Source organism: Lepisma saccharinum, chromosome 16 (genome assembly GCF_977018435.1).
Source record: "Lepisma saccharinum chromosome 16, izLepSacc3.1, whole genome shotgun sequence".
Classification (NCBI taxonomy): Eukaryota; Metazoa; Arthropoda; class Insecta; order Zygentoma; family Lepismatidae; genus Lepisma; species Lepisma saccharinum.
The window spans coordinates 23,315,706-23,335,062 of NC_139244.1; the positions used below are offsets into that span (position 1 = coordinate 23,315,706).

The following is a 19,357-nucleotide window of genomic DNA, read 5'->3' on the forward strand; positions in this document are numbered from 1 at the left end:
GTCGATAGTTAGCATTATTTTCGTTTGAACAGAAAGTTTCTGTCCTTTTGTAACTACACTTTTCTATCTCAACGGGAATGAGAAAATCACGATTAAGGTGAAAGCAAATCACTGTACTTGAATGACCAGTATAAAAGCTATTGGTATAATGCAGTCGTTCGTGACCGTGTGGCCTAATGGATAAGGCGTCGGACTTCGGATCCGAAGATTGCAGGTTCGTGTCCTGTCACGGTCGGAGAAAATAAACTCTTACAATAAATACACTTTTAAATATCTCACAGAACATGTCACTAGCGAGTCGATAGTTAGCATTATTTTCGTTTGAACAGAAAGTTTCTGTCCTTTTGTAACTACACTTTTCTATCTCAACGGGAATGAGAAAATCACGATTAAGGTGGAAGCAAATTACTGTACTTGAATGACCAGTATAAAAGCTATTGGTATAATGCAGTCGTTCGTCACCGTGTGGCCTGATGTATAAGGCGTCGGACTTCGGATCCGAATATTGCAGGTTCGAGTCCTGTCACGGTCGGAGAAAATAAACTCTTACAATAAATACACTTTTAAATTCCTCACGGAACCTGTGACTAGCGAGTCGATAGTTAGCATTATTTTCGTTTGAACAGAAAGTTTCTGTCCTTTTGTAACTACACTTTTCTATCTCAACGGGAATGAGAAAATCACGATTAAGGTGAAAGCAAATCACTGTACTTGAATGACCAGTATAAAAGCTATTGGTATAATGCAGTCGTTCGTGACCGTTTGGCCTAATGGATAAGGCGTCGGACTTCGGATCCGAAGATTGCAGGTTCGAGTCCTGTCACGGTCGGAGAAAATAAACTCTTACAATAAATACACTTTTAAATTACTCACAGAACCTGTCACTAGCGAGTCGATAGTTAGCATTATTTTCGTTTGAACAGAAATTGTCTGTCCTTTTTGTAACTACACTTTTCTATCTCAACGGGAATGAGAAAATCACGATTAAGGTGAAAGCAAATCACTTTACTTGAGTGACCATTATAAAAGCTATTGCTATAATGCAGTCTTTCGTGACCGTGTGGCCTAATGGATGTCGACCTTCGTGGCGAAGTGGTTAGCAGAGCGCGCTACAACGCCAGGGGTTCTGGGTTCGAGTCCCGGGTAAGGCATGGGTATTTGTGTTCGTCCAGTTGATAAGAAACAATGAAAATGTAAGAATTGAAAAGTGTAAAAGTGAGACAAAGAGTGAATGGTGGGGGATACCTCCGAGTAGGGGGTATTTCCTTTTAAAAAAAAAAAAAAAAAAAAAAAAAAAAAAAAAAAAAAAAGTGGTTAGCAGAGCGCGCTACAACGCCAGGGGTTCTGGGTTCGAGTCCCGGGTAAGGCATGGGTATTTGTGTTCGTCCAGTTGATAAGAGACGAAGAAAAATGTAAGAATTGAAAAGTGTAAAAGTGAGAAAAAAGAGTGAATGGTGGGGGATACCTCCGTGTAGGGGGTATTTCCTTTAAAAAAAAAAAAAAAAAAAAAATGGATAAGGCGTCGGACTTCGGATCCGAAGATTGCAGGTTCGAGTCCTGTCACGGTCGGAGAAAATAAATTCTTACATTAAATACACTTTTGGGCGGCCCCTGTGGCGGAGTGGTTAGCACATCGCGCTACGACGCCAGGGGTCCCGGGTTCGATTCCCGGCTCGGCCATGGATGTTTGTGATTGTCTGTCCTGAAAAGTCTTGAAATTGAAATATAAAATGATATGAGTGAATGAAGTGTGATGGGGGAAGCTTCCGCGAAGGGCCTTTCCTTTGTAAAAAAAAAAAAAATAAAAAAAAATGGATAAGGCGTCGGACTTCGGATCCGAAGATTGCAGGTTCGAGTCCTGTCACGGTCGGAGAAAACAAACTCTTACAATAAATACACTTTTTAAATTCCTCACAGAAACTGTCACTAGGGAGACGTTAATTAGCATTATTTTCTTTAAAAGCGAATTGTCTGTCCTTTTGTAACTACACTTTTTTATCTCAACGGGAATGAGAAAATCACAATTATGCCGAAAACAAATCGCTGTACTTGAATGACCATTATAAAAGCTATTGGTATAATGCAGTCGTTTCGTGACCGTGTGGCCTAATGGATAAGGCGTCGGACTTCGGATCCGAAGATTGCAGGTTCGAGTCCTGTCACGGTTGGAGAAAATAAACTCTTACAATAAATAAACTTTTAAATTCCTCACAGAACCTGTCACTAGCGAGTCGATAGTTAGCATTATTTTCGTTTGAACAGAAAGTTTCTGTCCTTTTGTAACTACACTTTTCTATCTCAACGGGAATGAGAAAATCACGATTAAGGTGAAAGCAAATCACTGTACTTGAATGACCAGTATAAAAGCTATTGGTATAATGCAGTCGTTCGTGACCGTGTGGCCTAATGGATAAGGCGTCGGACTTCGGATCCGAAGATTGCAGGTTCGTGTCCTGTCACGGTCGGAGAAAATAAACTCTTACAATAAATACACTTTTAAATATCTCACAGAACCTGTCACTAGCGAGTCGATAGTTAGCATTATTTTCGTTTGAACAGAAAGTTTCTGTCCTTTTGTAACTACACTTTTCTATCTCAACGGGAATGAGAAAATCACGATTAAGGTGAAAGCAAATCACTGTACTTGAATGACCAGTATAAAAGCTATTGGTATAATGCAGTCGTTCGTGACCGTGTGGCCTAATGGATAAGGCGTCGGACTTCGGATCCGAAGATTGCAGGTTCGAGTCCTGTCACGGTTGGAGAAAATAAACTCCTACAATAAATAAACTTTTAAATTCCTCACAGAACCTGTCACTAGCGAGTCGATAGTTAGCATTATTTTCGTTTGAACAGAAAGTTTCTGTCCTTTTGTAACTACACTTTTCTATCTCAACGGGAATGAGAAAATCACGATTAAGGTGGAAGCAAATTACTGTACTTGAATGACCAGTATAAAAGCTATTGGTATAATGCAGTCGTTCGTCACCGTGTGGCCTGATGTATAAGGCGTCGGACTTCGGATCCGAATATTGCAGGTTCGAGTCCTGTCACGGTCGGAGAAAATAAACTCTTACAATAAATACACTTTTAAATTCCTCACGGAACCTGTGACTAGCGAGTCGATAGTTAGCATTATTTTCGTTTGAACAGAAAGTCTCTGTCCTTTTGTAACTACACTTTTCTATCTCAACGGGAATGAGAAAATCACGATTAAGGTGAAAGCAAATCACTGTACTTGAATGACCAGTATAAAAGCTATTGGTATAATGCAGTCGTTCGTGACCGTTTGGCCTAATGGATGAGGCGTCGGACTTCGGATCCGAAGATTGCAGGTTCGAGTCCTGTCACGGTCGGAGAAAATAAACTCTTACAATAAATACACTTTTAAATTACTCACAGAACCTGTCACTAGCGAGTCGATAGTTAGCATTATTTTCGTTTGAACAGAAATTGTCTGTCCTTTTTGTAACTACACTTTTCTATCTCAACGGGAATGAGAAAATCACGATTAAGGTGAAAGCAAATCACTATACTTGAGTGACCATTATAAAAGCTATTGCTATAATGCAGTCTTTCGTGACCGTGTGGCCTAATGGATGTCGACCTTCGTGGCGAAGTGGTTAGCAGAGCGCGCTACAACGCCAGGGGTTCTGGGTTCGAGTCCCGGGTAAGGCATGGGTATTTGTGTTCGTCCAGTTGATAAGAAACAATGAAAATGTAAGAATTGAAAAGTGTAAAAGTGAGACAAAGAGTGAATGGTGGGGGATACCTCCCAGTAGGGGGTATTTCCTTTTAAAAAAAAAAAAAAGTGGTTAGCAGAGCGCGCTACAACGCCAGGGGTTCTGGGTTCGAGTCCCGGGTAAGGCATGGGTATTTGTGTTCGTCCAGTTGATAAGAGACGAAGAAAAATGTAAGAATTGAAAAGTGTAAAAGTGAGAAAAAAGAGTGAATGGTGGGGGATACCTCCGTGTAGGGGGTATTTCCTTTAAAAAAAAAAAAAAAAAAATGGATAAGGCGTCGGACTTCGGATCCGAAGATTGCAGGTTCGAGTCCTGTCACGGTCGGAGAAAATAAATTCTTACATTAAATACACTTTTGGGCGGCCCCTGTGGCGGAGTGGTTAGCACATCGCGCTACGACGCCAGGGGTCCCGGGTTCGATTCCCGGCTCGGCCATGGATGTTTGTGATTGTCTGTCCTGAAAAGTCTTGAAATTGAAATATAAAATGATATGAGTGAATGAAGTGTGATGGGGGAAGCTTCCGCGTAGGGGCTTTCCTTTGTAAAAAAAAAAAAAAAAAAAAAAAAAATGGATAAGGCGTCGGACTTCGGATCCGAAGATTGCAGGTTCGAGTCCTGTCACGGTCGGAGAAAACAAACTCTTACAATAAATACACTTTTTAAATTCCTCACAGAAACTGTCACTAGGGAGACGTTAATTAGCATTATTTTCTTTAAAAGCGAATTGTCTGTCCTTTTGTAACTACACTTTTTTATCTCAACGGGAATGAGAAAATCACAATTATGCCGAAAGCAAATCGCTGTACTTGAATGACCATTATAAAAGCTATTGGTATAATGCAGTCGTTTCGTGACCGTGTGGCCTAATGGATAAGGCGTCGGACTTCGGATCCGAAGATTGCAGGTTCGAGTCCTGTCACGGTTGGAGAAAATAAACTCTTACAATAAATAAACTTTTAAATTCCTCACAGAACCTGTCACTAGCGAGTCGATAGTTAGCATTATTTTCGTTTGAACAGAAAGTTTCTGTCCTTTTGTAACTACACTTTTCTATCTCAACGGGAATGAGAAAATCACGATTAAGGTGGAAGCAAATCACTGTACTTGAATGACCAGTATAAAAGCTATTGGTATAATGCAGTCGTTCGTGACCGTGTGGCCTAATGGATAAGGCGTCGGAATTCGGATCCGCAGATTGCAGGTTCGTGTCCTGTCACGGTCGGAGAAAATAAACTCATACAATAAATACACTTTTAAATATCTCACAGAACCTGTCACTAGCGAGTCGATAGTTAGCATTATTTTCGTTTGAACAGAAAGTTTCTGTCCTTTTGTAACTACACTTTTCTATCTCAACGGGAATGAGAAAATCACGATTAAGGTGAAAGCAAATCACTATACTTGAATGACCAGTATAAAAGCTATTGGTATAATGCAGTCGTTCGTGACCGTGTGGCCTAATGGATAAGGCGTCGGACTTCGGATCCTAAGATTGCAGGTTCGAGTCCTGTCACGGTTGGAGAAAATAAACTCTTACAATAAATAAACTTTTAAATTCCTCACAGAACCTGTCACTAGCGAGTCGATAGTTAGCATTATTTTCGTTTGAACAGAAAGTTTCTGTCCTTTTGTAACTACACTTTTCTATCTCAACGGGAATGAGAAAATCACGATTAAGGTGAAAGCAAATCACTGTACTTGAATGACCAGTATAAAAGCTATTGGTATAATGCAGTCGTTCGTGACCGTGTGGCCTAATGGATAAGGCGTCGGACTTCGGATCCGAAGATTGCAGGTTCGTGTCCTGTCACGGTCGGAGAAAATAAACTCTTACAATAAATACACTTTTAAATATCTCACAGAACATGTCACTAGCGAGTCGATAGTTAGCATTATTTTCGTTTGAACAGAAAGTTTCTGTCCTTTTGTAACTACACTTTTCTATCTCAACGGGAATGAGAAAATCACGATTAAGGTGAAAGCAAATCACTGTACTTGAATGACCAGTATAAAAGCTATTGGTATAATGCACTAGTTCGTGACCGTGTGGCCTAATGGATAAGGCGTCGGACTTCGGATCCGAAGATTGCAGGTTCGAGTCCTGTCACGGTTGGAGAAAATAAACTCCTACAATAAATAAACTTTTAAATTCCTCACAGAACCTGTCACTAGCGAGTCGATAGTTAGCATTATTTTCATTTGAACAGAAAGTTTCTGTCCTTTTGTAACTACACTTTTCTATCTCAACGGGAATGAGAAAATCACGATTAAGGTGGAAGCAAATTACTGTACTTGAATGACCAGTATAAAAGCTATTGGTATAATGCAGTCGTTCGTCACCGTGTGGCCTGATGTATAAGGCGTCGGATTTCGGATCCGAATATTGCAGGTTCGAGTCCTGTCACGGTCGGAGAAAATAAACTCTTACAATAAATACACTTTTAAATTCCTCACGGAACCTGCGACTAGCGAGTCGATAGTTAGCATTATTTTCGTTTGAACAGAAAGTCTCTGTCCTTTTGTAACTACACTTTTCTATCTCAACGGGAATGAGAAAATCACGATTAAGGTGAAAGCAAATCACTGTACTTGAATGACCAGTATAAAAGCTATTGGTATAATGCAGTCGTTCGTGAACGTTTGGCCTAATGGATGAGGCGTCGGACTTCGGATCCGAAGATTGCAGGTTCGAGTCCTGTCACGGTCGGAGAAAATAAACTCTTACAATAAATACACTTTTAAATTCCTCACAGAACCTGTCACTAGCGAGTCGATAGTTAGCATTATTTTCGTTTGAACAGAAAGTTTCTGTCCTTTTGTAACTACACTTTTCTATCTCAACGGGAATGAGAAAATCACGATTAAGGTGGAAGCAAATCACTGTACTTGAATGACCAGTATAAAAGCCATTGGTATAATGCAGTTGTTCGTGACCGTGTGGCCTAATGGATAAGGCGTCGGACTTCGGATCCGAAGATTGCAGGTTCGAGTCCTGTCACGGTCGGAGAAAATAAACTCTTACAATAAATACACTTTTAAATTCCTCACAGAACCTGTCACTAGCGAGTCGATAGTTAGCATTATTTTCGTTTGAACAGAAAGTTTCTGTCCTTTTGTAACTACACTTTTCTATCTCAACGGGAATGAGAAAATCACGATTAAGGTGGAAGCAAATCACTATACTTGAATGACCAGTATAAAAGCCATTGGTATAATGCAGTTGTTCGTGACCGTGTGGCCTAATGGATAAGGCGTCGGACTTCGGATGCGAAGATTGCAGGTTCGAGTCCTGTCACGGTCGGAGAAAACAAACTCTTACAATAAATACACTTTTTAAATTCCTCACAGAAACTGTCACTAGGGAGACGTTAATTAGCATTATTTTCTTTAAAAGCGAATTGTCTGTCCTTTTGTAACTACACTTTTTTATCTCAACGGGAATGAGAAAATCACAATTATGCCGAAAGCAAATCGCTGTACTTGAATGACCATTATAAAAGCTATTGGTATAATGCAGTCGTTTCGTGACCGTGTGGCCTAATGGATAAGGCGTCGGAGTTCGGATCCCAAGATAGGAGGTTCAAGTCCTGTCACTGTCGGAGAAAGCAAAGTCTTACAATAAATACACTTTTCAATTCCTCACAGAACCTGTCACTAGCTAGACGATAATTAGCATTATTTTCGTTTGAACAGAAATTGTCTGTCCTTTTTGTAACTACACTTTTCTATCTCAACGGGAATGAGAAAATCACGATTAAGGTGAAAGCAAATCACTGTACTTGAATGACCGGCATAAAAACCTATTGGTATAATGCAGTCGTTCGTGACCATGTGGCCTAATGGATAAGGCGTCGGACTTCGGATCCGAAGATTGCAGGTTCGAGTCCTGTCACGGTCGGATAAAATAAACTCTTACAATAAATACACTTTTAAATTCCTCACAGAACCTGTCACTAGCGAGTCGATAGTTAGCATTATTTTCGTTTGAACAGAAAGTTTCTGTCCTTTTGTAACTACACTTTTCTATCTCAACGGGAATGAGAAAATCACGATTAAGGTGGAAGCAAATCACTGTACTTGAATGACCAGTATAAAAGCCATTGGTATAATGCAGTTGTTCGTGACCGTGTGGCCTAATGGATAAGGCGTCGGACTTCGGATCCGAAGATTGCAGGTTCGAGTCCTGTCACGGTCGGAGAAAATAAACTCTTACAATAAATACACTTTTAAATTCCTCACAGAACCTGTCACTAGCGAGTCGATAGTTAGCATTATTTTCGTTTGAACAGAAAGTTTCTGTCCTTTTGTAACTACACTTTTCTATCTCAACGGGAATGAGAAAATCACGATTAAGGTGGAAGCGAATCACTGTACTTGAATGACCAGTATAAAAGCCATTGGTATAATGCAGTTGTTCGTGACCGTGTGGCCTAATGGATAAGGCGTCGGACTTCGGATGCGAAGATTGCAGGTTCGAGTCCTGTCACGGTCGGAGAAAATAAACTCTTACAATAAATACACTTTTAAATTCCTCACAGAACCTGTCACTAGCGAGTCGATAGTTAGCATTATTTTCGTTTGAACAGAAATTGTCTGTCCTTTTTGTAACTACACTTTTCTATCTCAACGGGAATGAGAAAATCACGATTAAGGTGAAAGCAAATCACTGTACTTGAGTGACCATTATAAAAGCTATTGCTATAATGCAGTCGTTCGTGACCGTGTGGCCTAATGGATAAGGCGTCCGACTTCGGATCCGAAGATTGCAGGTTCGAGACCTGTCACGGTCGGAGAAAACAAACTCTTACAATAAATACACTTTTTAAATTCCTCACAGAAACTGTCACTAGGGAGACGTTAATTAGCATTATTTTCGTTTGAACAGAAAGTCTCTGTCCTTTTGTAACTACACTTTTCTATCTCAACGGGAATGAGAAAATCACGATTAAGGTGAAAGCAAATCACTGTACTTGAATGACCAGTATAAAAGCTATTGGTATAATGCAGTCGTTCGTGACCGTTTGGCCTAATGGATAAGGCGTCGGACTTCGGATCCGAAGATTGCAGGTTCGAGTCCTGTCACGGTCGGAGAAAATAAACTCTTACAATAAATACACTTTTAAATTACTCACAGAACCTGTCACTAGCGAGTCGATAGTTAGCATTATTTTCGTTTGAACAGAAATTGTCTGTCCTTTTTGTAACTACACTTTTCTATCTCAACGGGAATGAGAAAATCACGATTAAGGTGAAAGCAAATCACTTTACTTGAGTGACCATTATAAAAGCTATTGCTATAATGCAGTCTTTCGTGACCGTGTGGCCTAATGGATGTCGACCTTCGTGGCGAAGTGGTTAGCAGAGCGCGCTACAACGCCAGGGGTTCTGGGTTCGAGTCCCGGGTAAGGCATGGGTATTTGTGTTCGTCCAGTTGATAAGAAACAATGAAAATGTAAGAATTGAAAGTGTAAAAGTGAGACAAAGAGTGAATGGTGGGGGATACCTCCGAGTAGGGGGTATTTCCTTTTAAAAAAAAAAAAAAAAAAAAAAAAGTGGTTAGCAGAGCGCGCTACAACGCCAGGGGTTCTGGGTTCGAGTCCCGGGTAAGGCATGGGTATTTGTGTTCGTCCAGTTGATAAGAGACGAAGAAAAATGTAAGAATTGAAAAGTGTAAAAGTGAGAAAAAAGAGTGAATGGTGGGGGATACCTCCGTGTAGGGGGTATTTCCTTTAAAAAAAAAAAAAAAATGGATAAGGCGTCGGACTTCGGATCCGAAGATTGCAGGTTCGAGTCCTGTCACGGTCGGAGAAAATAAATTCTTACATTAAATACACTTTTGGGCGGCCCCTGTGGCGGAGTGGTTAGCACATCGCGCTACGACGCCAGGGGTCCCGGGTTCGATTCCCGGCTCGGCCATGGATGTTTGTGATTGTCTGTCCTGAAAAGTCTTGAAATTGAAATATAAAATGATATGAGTGAATGAAGTGTGATGGGGGAAGCTTCCGCGTAGGGGCTTTCCTTTGTAAAAAAAAAAAAAAAAAAAAAAAATGGATAAGGCGTCGGACTTCGGATCCGAAGATTGCAGGTTCGAGTCCTGTCACGGTCGGAGAAAACAAACTCTTACAATAAATACACTTTTTAAATTCCTCACAGAAACTGTCACTAGGGAGACGTTAATTAGCATTATTTTCTTTAAAAACGAATTGTCTGTCCTTTTGTAACTACACTTTTTTATCTCAACGGGAATGAGAAAATCACAATTATGCCGAAAGCAAATCGCTGTACTTGAATGACCATTATAAAAGCTATTGGTATAATGCAGTCGTTTCGTGACCGTGTGGCCTAATGGATAAGGCGTCGGAGTTCGGATCCCAAGATAGGAGGTTCAAGTCCTGTCACTGTCGGAGAAAGCAAAGTCTTACAATAAATACACTTTTAAATTACTCACAGAACCTGTCACTAGCGAGTCGATAATTAGCATTATTTTCGTTTGAACAGAAATTGTCTGTCCTTTTTGTAACTACACTTTTCTATCTCAACGGGAATGAGAAAATCACGATTAAGGTGAAATGACCATTATAAAAGCTATTGGTATAATGCAGTCGTTTCGTGACCGTGTGGCCTAATGGATAAGGCGTCGGAGTTCGGATCCGAAGATTGCAGGTTCGAGTCCTGTCACGGTCGGAGAAAATAAACTCTTACAATAAATACACTTTTAAATTCCTCACAGAACCTGTCACTAGCGAGTCGATAGTTAGCATTATTTTCGTTTGAACAGAAAGTTTCTGTCCTTTTGTAACTACACTTTTCTATCTCAACGGGAATGAGAAAATCACGATTAAGGTGAAAGCAAATCACTGTACTTGAATGACCAGTATAAAAGCTATTGGTATAATGCACTAGTTCGTGACCGTGTGGCCTAATGGATAAGGCGTCGGACTTCGGATCCGAAGATTGCAGGTTCGAGTCCTGTCACGGTTGGAGAAAATAAACTCCTACAATAAATAAACTTTTAAATTCCTCACAGAACCTGTCACTAGCGAGTCGATAGTTAGCATTATTTTCGTTTGAACAGAAAGTTTCTGTCCTTTTGTAACTACACTTTTCTATCGCAACGGGAATGAGAAAATCACGATTAAGGTGGAAGCAAATTACTGTACTTGAATGACCAGTATAAAAGCTATTGGTATAATGCAGTCGTTCGTCACCGTGTGGCCTGATGTATAAGGCGTCGGACTTCGGATCCGAATATTGCAGGTTCGAGTCCTGTCACGGTCGGAGAAAATAAACTCTTACAATAAATACACTTTTAAATTCCTCACGGAACCTGTGACTAGCGAGTCGATAGTTAGCATTATTTTCGTTTGAACAGAAAGTTTCTGTCCTTTTGTAACTACACTTTTCTATCTCAACGGGAATGAGAAAATCACGATTAAGGTGAAAGCAAATCACTGTACTTGAATGACCAGTATAAAAGCTATTGGTATAATGCAGTCGTTCGTGACCGTTTGGCCTAATGGATAAGGCGTCGGACTTCGGATCCGAAGATTGCAGGTTCGAGTCCTGTCACGGTCGGAGAAAATAAACTCTTACAATAAATACACTTTTAAATTACTCACAGAACCTGTCACTAGCGAGTCGATAGTTAGCATTATTTTCGTTTGAACAGAAATTGTCTGTCCTTTTTGTAACTACACTTTTCTATCTCAACGGGAATGAGAAAATCACGATTAAGGTGAAAGCAAATCACTTTACTTGAGTGACCATTATAAAAGCTATTGCTATAATGCAGTCTTTCGTGACCGTGTGGCCTAATGGATGTCGACCTTCGTGGCGAAGTGGTTAGCAGAGCGCGCTACAACGCCAGGGGTTCTGGGTTCGAGTCCCGGGTAAGGCATGGGTATTTGTGTTCGTCCAGTTGATAAGAAACAATGAAAATGTAAGAATTGAAAAGTGTAAAAGTGAGACAAAGAGTGAATGGTGGGGGATACCTCCGAGTAGGGGGTATTTCCTTTAAAAAAAAAAAAAAAAAAAAAAAAAAAAAAGTGGTTAGCAGAGCGCGCTACAACGCCAGGGGTTCTGGGTTCGAGTCCCGGGTAAGGCATGGGTATTTGTGTTCGTCCAGTTGATAAGAGACGAAGAAAAATGTAAGAATTGAAAAGTGTAAAAGTGAGAAAAAAGAGTGAATGGTGGGGGATACCTCCGTGTAGGGGGTATTTCCTTTAAAAAAAAAAAAAAAAAAAAAATGGATAAGGCGTCGGACTTCGGATCCGAAGATTGCAGGTTCGAGTCCTGTCACGGTCGGAGAAAATAAATTCTTACATTAAATACACTTTTGGGCGGCCCCTGTGGCGGAGTGGTTAGCACATCGCGCTACGACGCCAGGGGTCCCGGGTTCGATTCCCGGCTCGGCCATGGATGTTTGTGATTGTCTGTCCTGAAAAGTCTTGAAATTGAAATATAAAATGATATGAGTGAATGAAGTGTGATGGGGGAAGCTTCCGCGTAGGGGCTTTCCTTTGTAAAAAAAAAAAAAAAAAAAAAAAAAATGGATAAGGCGTCGGACTTCGGATCCGAAGATTGCAGGTTCGAGTCCTGTCACGGTCGGAGAAAATAAACTCTTACAATAAATACACTTTTAAATTCCTCACAGAACCTGTCACTAGCGAGTCGATAGTTAGCATTATTTTCGTTTGAACAGAAAGTTTCTGTCCTTTTGTAACTACACTTTTCTATCTCAACGGGAATGAGAAAATCACGATTAAGGTGGAAGCAAATCACTGTACTTGAATGACCAGTATAAAAGCCATTGGTATAATGCAGTTGTTCGTGACCGTGTGGCCTAATGGATAAGGCGTCGGACTTCGGATCCGAAGATTGCAGGTTCGAGTCCTGTCACGGTCGGAGAAAATAAACTCTTACAATAAATACACTTTTAAATTCCTCACAGAACCTGTCACTAGCGAGTCGATAGTTAGCATTATTTTCGTTTGAACAGAAAGTTTCTGTCCTTTTGTAACTACACTTTTCTATCTCAACGGGAATGAGAAAATCACGATTAAGGTGGAAGCAAATCACTGTACTTGAATGACCAGTATAAAAGCCATTGGTATAATGCAGTTGTTCGTGACCGTGTGGTCTAATGGATAAGGCGTCGGACTTCGGATGCGAAGATTGCAGGTTCGAGTCCTGTCACGGTCGGAGAAAATAAACTCTTACAATAAATACACTTTTAAATTCCTCACAGAACCTGTCACTAGCGAGTCGATAGTTAGCATTATTTTCGTTTGAACAGAAATTGTCTGTCCTTTTTGTAACTACACTTTTCTATCTCAACGGGAATGAGAAAATCACGATTAAGGTGAAAGCAAATCACTGTACTTGAGTGACCATTATAAAAGCTATTGCTATAATGCAGTCGTTCGTGACCGTGTGGCCTAATGGATAAGGCGTCCGACTTCGGATCCGAAGATTGCAGGTTCGAGTCCTGTCACTGTCGGAGAAAACAAACTCTTACAATAAATACACTTTTTAAATTCCTCACAGAAACTGTCACTAGGGAGACGTTAATTAGCATTATTTTCGTTTGAACAGAAAGTCTCGGTCCTTTTGTAACTACACTTTTCTATCTCAACGGGAATGAGAAAATCACGATTAAGGTGAAAGCAAATCACTGTACTTGAATGACCAGTATAAAAGCTATTGGTATAATGCAGTCGTTCGTGACCGTTTGGCCTAATGGATAAGGCGTCGGACTTCGGATCCGAAGATTGCAGGTTCGAGTCCTGTCAAGGTCGGAGAAAATAAACTCTTACAATAAATACACTTTTAAATTACTCACAGAACCTGTCACTAGCGAGTCGATAGTTAGCATTATTTTCGTTTGAACAGAAATTGTCTGTCCTTTTTGTAACTACACTTTTCTATCTCAACGGGAATGAGAAAATCACGATTAAGGTGAAAGCAAATCACTATACTTGAGTGACCATTATAAAAGCTATTGCTATAATGCAGTCTTTCGTGACCGTGTGGCCTAATGGCAGTAGCAGAGTTCGCTGCCAGCACTGGCACGCGGTGCATCGTCTCTACGTGCGGTCCGTGTTGAGCATTTACGTGCAAGCGAGTGAAATTCCGATAAGTCTACCTTCCGTGTTCTGAACCATGTCTGTACGGCGAGTGAATACTGTGAAATTGGTCTTCACGAAGGTGCGACAAAAACCGACATCGATACAACTGCATCGGTGGATACAGCAGAATTTGTCACTAACAGAAGATCAAGTGCTTAGTATTGAAATCGATCAATATCGTAAGTGTGTATTTATAAAGTTAATATCGCGAGTGTTAGGCGAGCAGATAATATTACGATCGGGAGGCACATTAGTATACACTGATGACAATGGGGAGCATGAGCTAAAACTGGAATGGGCGGATCAAAATAGTGTAATTGTGAATGTACACGTAGTTCCTATGGAACTTCCAATGGACGTTCTACAACAGACACTGGCAACATATGGTGACGTGAAATATGTTGACGATGAAAAGTACACAGATGAACATATATACCCTACGCGTACCGGTACAAAGCGAATTCGCATGACGCTTAAAAAACCAATTCCATCGTACATCAATATCAAAGGTGATCGATATTGGGTAACGTACTATGGTCAAAAGATTACGTGCAGGATATGTGAATCTACAGAACATCTCTCAAATTGTTGCGATAAGCGTAGAAAACCAGGAAGAAGGACAGCCTCAACATATGCGGAAGCCATCCACCGATCACCAATCAATATTGATGCAGAAGAACAACCACTGCCATACCAGCCTACAAGTTTTCAAGTACCCACGACAACCCTGGACATAGAAATGAAAGAATCCCCAAAGAACCCAGATGTAAAAGAACCGGAAGGTGCCGCACAGACGCCACTGGATCCTCCGACGAACAAAGTTTCATCAGAGAGAGCAGCAAAGGAAACTTCCCATTTGTTAACAACAGAAGGTCACACTTCGTCATGGGTTGCAGAAGTTGAACGCGAAGAACTTTCGAGTAACCACCAGGTCACGCCTGAAGCCTCGATTAGTGATAAGATAGCCCCTCCCCTCCCCGCGAACAGCTGTGTATCGGAAGGTGAAAAGAGCCAAGCAGGTGATGAGCTTTCCCTGCCAGGCGCTTCCTCGCCCACAACGACCTTGAAACTAGCAGAAGAAAACGTGAGTGAACAACATGACCAACCTGAAATTGCTCCCCCCCTTCCCTCGTCACAATCGCAAGAAATGGTATCAGGAGATGACTCCCAAACCGAAGAGGAATCCACAGATGATAAGCAAGTTATGGACAAAGGTCAACGAAATAGAAAAAAACGCACCAGTTCACGACTGAAAGCGGTAGCAGAAGGTAAGAAAAAGAAATGTACAAGGATGTCTCTCAGCCAGCAGTCCGTCATACTCAGCAGGAAGACCCAACAAAAGTGAAATGTTAATTAGATGTGGGTTCAGATCGCCTTTCCCTCCCCCTCCATTAGGTGGTAGTGTAAGGAGAAATGTTTGTTTGTTTATGTTTTGAGATGAGTGTGATTTATGGGTGTAGTGCGCGACATAAATTTGTGTACTTTCTTAGTGTCTACAGTGTAATGTTATATATTACATGTTAGAGAGTTACAAGATGAATATCGATATAATAACAGGTAGAAAAAATAGTGTAAATTGTGTCATGCACATGAACGAATATCATCATTCTGAAAACACTTCGGACTAATACTTACTTTAGTGTAATTGAGCACCAAAAATGCACATTTACGTGGTATTCTTATATACAGTTTTTTATAATATCTTATTGTGCATGAATTACAGCACTCGTCTTTGTACCCTTAATATCAATGGGATCTTGACACCAGTGAAATGCAAATTGCTTGCGGACTTTGTCCGAATCCATTCGATTGACATTTTATACTTGCAGGAAGTTTGTATTGTAGATTTTAACTTCCTGTATGGGTACGAGGCTATTGTAAACTTGGGGACAAGCGGGAGAGGGACGGCAATTTTAATCAAAAGTGGTATAGAAATAAAAAATGTAAAGAAATTAGTCGATGGGAGGGGAATTAGTTTTCAAAGTCAACGCTATACTTTTGTTAATATCTACGCCCCCTCCGGACAGCAAAACAGATGGAAAAGAGAGCAATTTTACCAGTCTGAGATAGTATATTTACTTCCAAATAATGATTCGTGTATCATCCTAGGTGGTGATTTTAATCAAGTGCTGCGATCATGTGATTGTATAGGAAAGTTTCAAAATAGTTTAGCATTAACGACCTTAATCAGCGATTTACAGCTGAAGGACATCCTGACCGAAAAACGAAAGGATATAGTGTTTACCTATTTCAATAACAAAGCAGGTTCTAGATTGGACAGATTCTATACACTTGGTCATACTATAAAATATGTGACGACAATAGATGCTTTGCCGGTACCTTTTTCAGATCATATAGCAATCAGAATGAGTATTAATCTACAAGAATCTAAATTAGTTTGGGGTCCGTCCTATTGGAAAATGAACTCTGCCCTACTGCAACAGCCTAATGTTAATGATATGTTTGAAGAAAAATGGAAGTATTGGTGCCGGCAACAAAAACACTATACTGATTATAATACGTGGTGGGTAAAATACGTAAAACCTCGAATAAAATCCTATTTTCAATGGCTAGGGAAAGAGAGTGCACGTGACCGGAACTTAATGTTGAACTTCTATTACAAATGTTTACATGAGTTATGTATGCGACCTGATGTCACAGAACATTATCCACAGATACAAAAATACAAAGCAGAAATCCTTACGTTGCAACGGCATCACTTGGAGGGTATAAAGATAAGAACTACTCATGCGTCATCCTTGCAAGATGAACGAACCTCTTTATTTCACTATGTACACACACAAAAACAAAGGCGAGCTCTATTGATAAACAATATTGTCGATCCTGGCGGAGATACACATAGCAATCAACAAGGTATATCACAGGCGTTTTACACGTATTATAATAATTTGTATACTGGTAAAGAAGTAGATCAATTGGCTGTACAACAATTGCTCACCTCGGTAAATAATTTTTTGACGGACGAAGACAGAACTTTGTTAGACAGTGACGTCACTGTCGATGAGGTGTATGAAGCACTGCGTACTTGTAACGTTAAGCGCACTCCTGGCAACGATGGCATAGGCTACCAATTTTATATACGTTTTTTTGATATTATGAAACATGAATTGGTCAAGATAATACAAGATGCATTTCGAAACGAATGCGTGCTTCAAAATGAAGGTATAATTGTACTGATTGCCAAAAAAACGCGTCCGAGTGCAGTGACTGACTTTAGGCCCATTACTTTGTTAAACTGTGACTATAAGATTATGGCCAAAGTTTTGGCTAATAGACTGAAACCTATATTATCTTCCTTACTCAGTTCACGGCAAACATGTGTCAGTAAAACTCAAAATATATTTTCTACGGTGGCGGGTATACGTGTGATTTCACAACAGCTTTTGATCTTGTAATTCACCAATATTTGTTTGAAGTACTTCGAGCCTATCGCTTCAGTGAAGCCTTTATATCTGTTTTGCAAAGCTTCTATAGAAAGGCAACCTCCCGTCTTCTTATCAATGGATTCGTGACTCCTGCAATACACGTGACGAGATCCATTCGCCAGGGGTGCCCCTTGAGTATGCTTCTCTTCGCTTTGACCTTGGACCCGCTACTTCGATATATTCAGTGCCGAGCCCCGCCGGCAGCGAGTGCTTTCCTTGAAACGCAAGTGTTTACATTCGCAGACGATTTATCAGCTTCTGTAACAACAACGAACCAGCTCCAAAATATACTGAATGCAATGTGTTTGTATTGTTCTGCCAGTGGAGCGGAAGTTAACATGACAAAATCAAAGGCTTTACCTGTTGGCAACTGGAAGCAAGACAATCCGGACATAGGGATAAAATATGTAAACGAACTCAAAATATTGGGCATTACTTTTCATACTAATGAATCCAGAATGCTGGATCTAAACTGGACGAAAATTGTAAGCGAAATCAGGTTACAGTGTTATCAAATGAGAGGAAGACAACTCAATTTAATTCAGCGTGTTTGGTTCCTACACACTTTTATTTTTAGTAAATTAAATTATGTCGCTCAAGTGTTGCCAATCACACAGCAATATCTCCGACAAATAAAGTCTGCTGTGGGATGGTTCATGTGGTACGGACATTTTTTTCGGGTACCTTTCCCGATCATGTGCCAAACACAAATGACAGGTGGTCTAGAACTATGGAATATTGAAAATAAATGTAAGTCCCTATTTTTAGCTAGAAATTATAAATTGTACTTAATTGAACGGTCGATTACTTCAATGTGGTTGCGTATATTTACCGATACGTTTCCACCGCAAAATCCACCCAACTTGTCTCGACTAACAAAGAACCCTATGTATGTACGAATCTTTATACAAGAATGGAGTTATGTGGAGTTTCCCATGGATTTGAAGAAGAATACTCTGTCAAAATATTTGTATGAACATTTTCAACGACAACTTATTTTGCAGCAGAGTCGAATAGAGAAAAAATTTCCTAATGTTATTTGGTCAAATGTATGGCAAAATCTCCACAAGCCTTTCCTTGACACGGACATACGAAGTTTGTGGTATACCCTGGTGCATGATCTAGTTCCAACAAATGTTCGACTAAATGAAATAAAAAGACTACCAACAAATGAGTGTAGACAATGTGGAGAGGTGGATACAAATGAACATCGCCTCACTACATGTAAAGGAATTTCAGAAATTTGGGCCTTTCTTCTTATGTGCCTTGCCAAAATATGTCGTATATCGCCACAATACTTTCAAGCGAAAATTTGTATATTACCAGACTTCAAATATTTCCCTGTGAAGAAACAAAATGCCATTGTGTGGCTAATAGCACATACAGTATATTATATATATAGCAAAAAGTTTGAACCAAATATCACCCTATATACAATGTATCTTAAAAGATCTAGATGGAAACAATCAAATAAACAAAATGTCCGATTGTCACAATATTTTGGTAAATATCTGGATGTAATGTAATTGTATGTATACAAAAAAATCCATAGATGTAAACAGAATAGTGAAATAAAACTTTAAAAAAAAAAAAAAAAATGGATAAGGCGTCGGACTTCGGATCCGAAGATTGCAGGTTCGAGTCCTGTCACGGTCGGAGAAAACAAACTCTTACAATAAATACACTTTTTAAATTCCTCACAGAAACTGTCACTAGGGAGACGTTAATTAGCATTATTTTCTTTAAAAGCGAATTGTCTGTCCTTTTGTAACTACACTTTTTTATCTCAACGGGAATGAGAAAATCACGATTAAGGTGAAAGCAAATCACTGTACTTGAATGACCAGTATAAAAGCTATTGGTATAATGCAGTCGTTCGTGACCGTTTGGCCTAATGGATAAGGCGTCGGACTTCGGATCCGAAGATTGCAGGTTCGAGTCCTGTCACGGTCGGAGAAAATAAACTCTTACAATAAATACACTTTTAAATTACTCACAGAACCTGTCACTAGCGAGTCGATAGTTAGCATTATTTTCGTTT

The 19,357-nt window shown here is 40.0% G+C and overlaps 1 protein-coding gene and 23 non-coding genes across 24 annotated transcripts in view; all 24 read left to right on the forward strand.

The window, feature by feature from the left end:
• LOC146000527 (uncharacterized) overlaps positions 1 to 19,357 on the forward strand; it is a 120,681-nt gene that overhangs the window by 91,006 nt on the left and 10,318 nt on the right. The gene's annotated exons all lie outside the window — the stretch shown is intronic.
• On the forward strand, positions 163 to 235 carry TRNAR-UCG (transfer RNA arginine (anticodon UCG)). Its single transcript has one exon. It is a non-coding gene; the product is annotated as a tRNA-Arg (tRNA).
• TRNAR-UCG (transfer RNA arginine (anticodon UCG)) lies at positions 757 to 829 on the forward strand. Its single transcript has one exon. It is a non-coding gene; the product is annotated as a tRNA-Arg (tRNA).
• Positions 2,096 to 2,168, forward strand: TRNAR-UCG (transfer RNA arginine (anticodon UCG)). Its single transcript has one exon. It is a non-coding gene; the product is annotated as a tRNA-Arg (tRNA).
• TRNAR-UCG (transfer RNA arginine (anticodon UCG)) lies at positions 2,393 to 2,465 on the forward strand. The gene has a single exon. It is a non-coding gene; the product is annotated as a tRNA-Arg (tRNA).
• On the forward strand, positions 2,690 to 2,762 carry TRNAR-UCG (transfer RNA arginine (anticodon UCG)). The gene has a single exon. It is a non-coding gene; the product is annotated as a tRNA-Arg (tRNA).
• On the forward strand, positions 4,596 to 4,668 carry TRNAR-UCG (transfer RNA arginine (anticodon UCG)). The gene has a single exon. It is a non-coding gene; the product is annotated as a tRNA-Arg (tRNA).
• TRNAR-UCG (transfer RNA arginine (anticodon UCG)) lies at positions 5,190 to 5,262 on the forward strand. The gene has a single exon. It is a non-coding gene; the product is annotated as a tRNA-Arg (tRNA).
• TRNAR-UCG (transfer RNA arginine (anticodon UCG)) lies at positions 5,487 to 5,559 on the forward strand. Its single transcript has one exon. It is a non-coding gene; the product is annotated as a tRNA-Arg (tRNA).
• TRNAR-UCG (transfer RNA arginine (anticodon UCG)) lies at positions 5,784 to 5,856 on the forward strand. The gene has a single exon. It is a non-coding gene; the product is annotated as a tRNA-Arg (tRNA).
• TRNAR-UCG (transfer RNA arginine (anticodon UCG)) lies at positions 6,675 to 6,747 on the forward strand. The gene has a single exon. It is a non-coding gene; the product is annotated as a tRNA-Arg (tRNA).
• On the forward strand, positions 6,972 to 7,044 carry TRNAR-UCG (transfer RNA arginine (anticodon UCG)). The gene has a single exon. It is a non-coding gene; the product is annotated as a tRNA-Arg (tRNA).
• TRNAR-UCG (transfer RNA arginine (anticodon UCG)) lies at positions 7,569 to 7,641 on the forward strand. The gene has a single exon. It is a non-coding gene; the product is annotated as a tRNA-Arg (tRNA).
• Positions 7,866 to 7,938, forward strand: TRNAR-UCG (transfer RNA arginine (anticodon UCG)). Its single transcript has one exon. It is a non-coding gene; the product is annotated as a tRNA-Arg (tRNA).
• TRNAR-UCG (transfer RNA arginine (anticodon UCG)) lies at positions 8,163 to 8,235 on the forward strand. The gene has a single exon. It is a non-coding gene; the product is annotated as a tRNA-Arg (tRNA).
• Positions 8,461 to 8,533, forward strand: TRNAR-UCG (transfer RNA arginine (anticodon UCG)). Its single transcript has one exon. It is a non-coding gene; the product is annotated as a tRNA-Arg (tRNA).
• On the forward strand, positions 8,759 to 8,831 carry TRNAR-UCG (transfer RNA arginine (anticodon UCG)). Its single transcript has one exon. It is a non-coding gene; the product is annotated as a tRNA-Arg (tRNA).
• Positions 10,355 to 10,427, forward strand: TRNAR-UCG (transfer RNA arginine (anticodon UCG)). The gene has a single exon. It is a non-coding gene; the product is annotated as a tRNA-Arg (tRNA).
• TRNAR-UCG (transfer RNA arginine (anticodon UCG)) lies at positions 10,652 to 10,724 on the forward strand. The gene has a single exon. It is a non-coding gene; the product is annotated as a tRNA-Arg (tRNA).
• On the forward strand, positions 11,246 to 11,318 carry TRNAR-UCG (transfer RNA arginine (anticodon UCG)). The gene has a single exon. It is a non-coding gene; the product is annotated as a tRNA-Arg (tRNA).
• TRNAR-UCG (transfer RNA arginine (anticodon UCG)) lies at positions 12,575 to 12,647 on the forward strand. Its single transcript has one exon. It is a non-coding gene; the product is annotated as a tRNA-Arg (tRNA).
• On the forward strand, positions 12,872 to 12,944 carry TRNAR-UCG (transfer RNA arginine (anticodon UCG)). The gene has a single exon. It is a non-coding gene; the product is annotated as a tRNA-Arg (tRNA).
• Positions 13,468 to 13,540, forward strand: TRNAR-UCG (transfer RNA arginine (anticodon UCG)). The gene has a single exon. It is a non-coding gene; the product is annotated as a tRNA-Arg (tRNA).
• Positions 19,197 to 19,269, forward strand: TRNAR-UCG (transfer RNA arginine (anticodon UCG)). Its single transcript has one exon. It is a non-coding gene; the product is annotated as a tRNA-Arg (tRNA).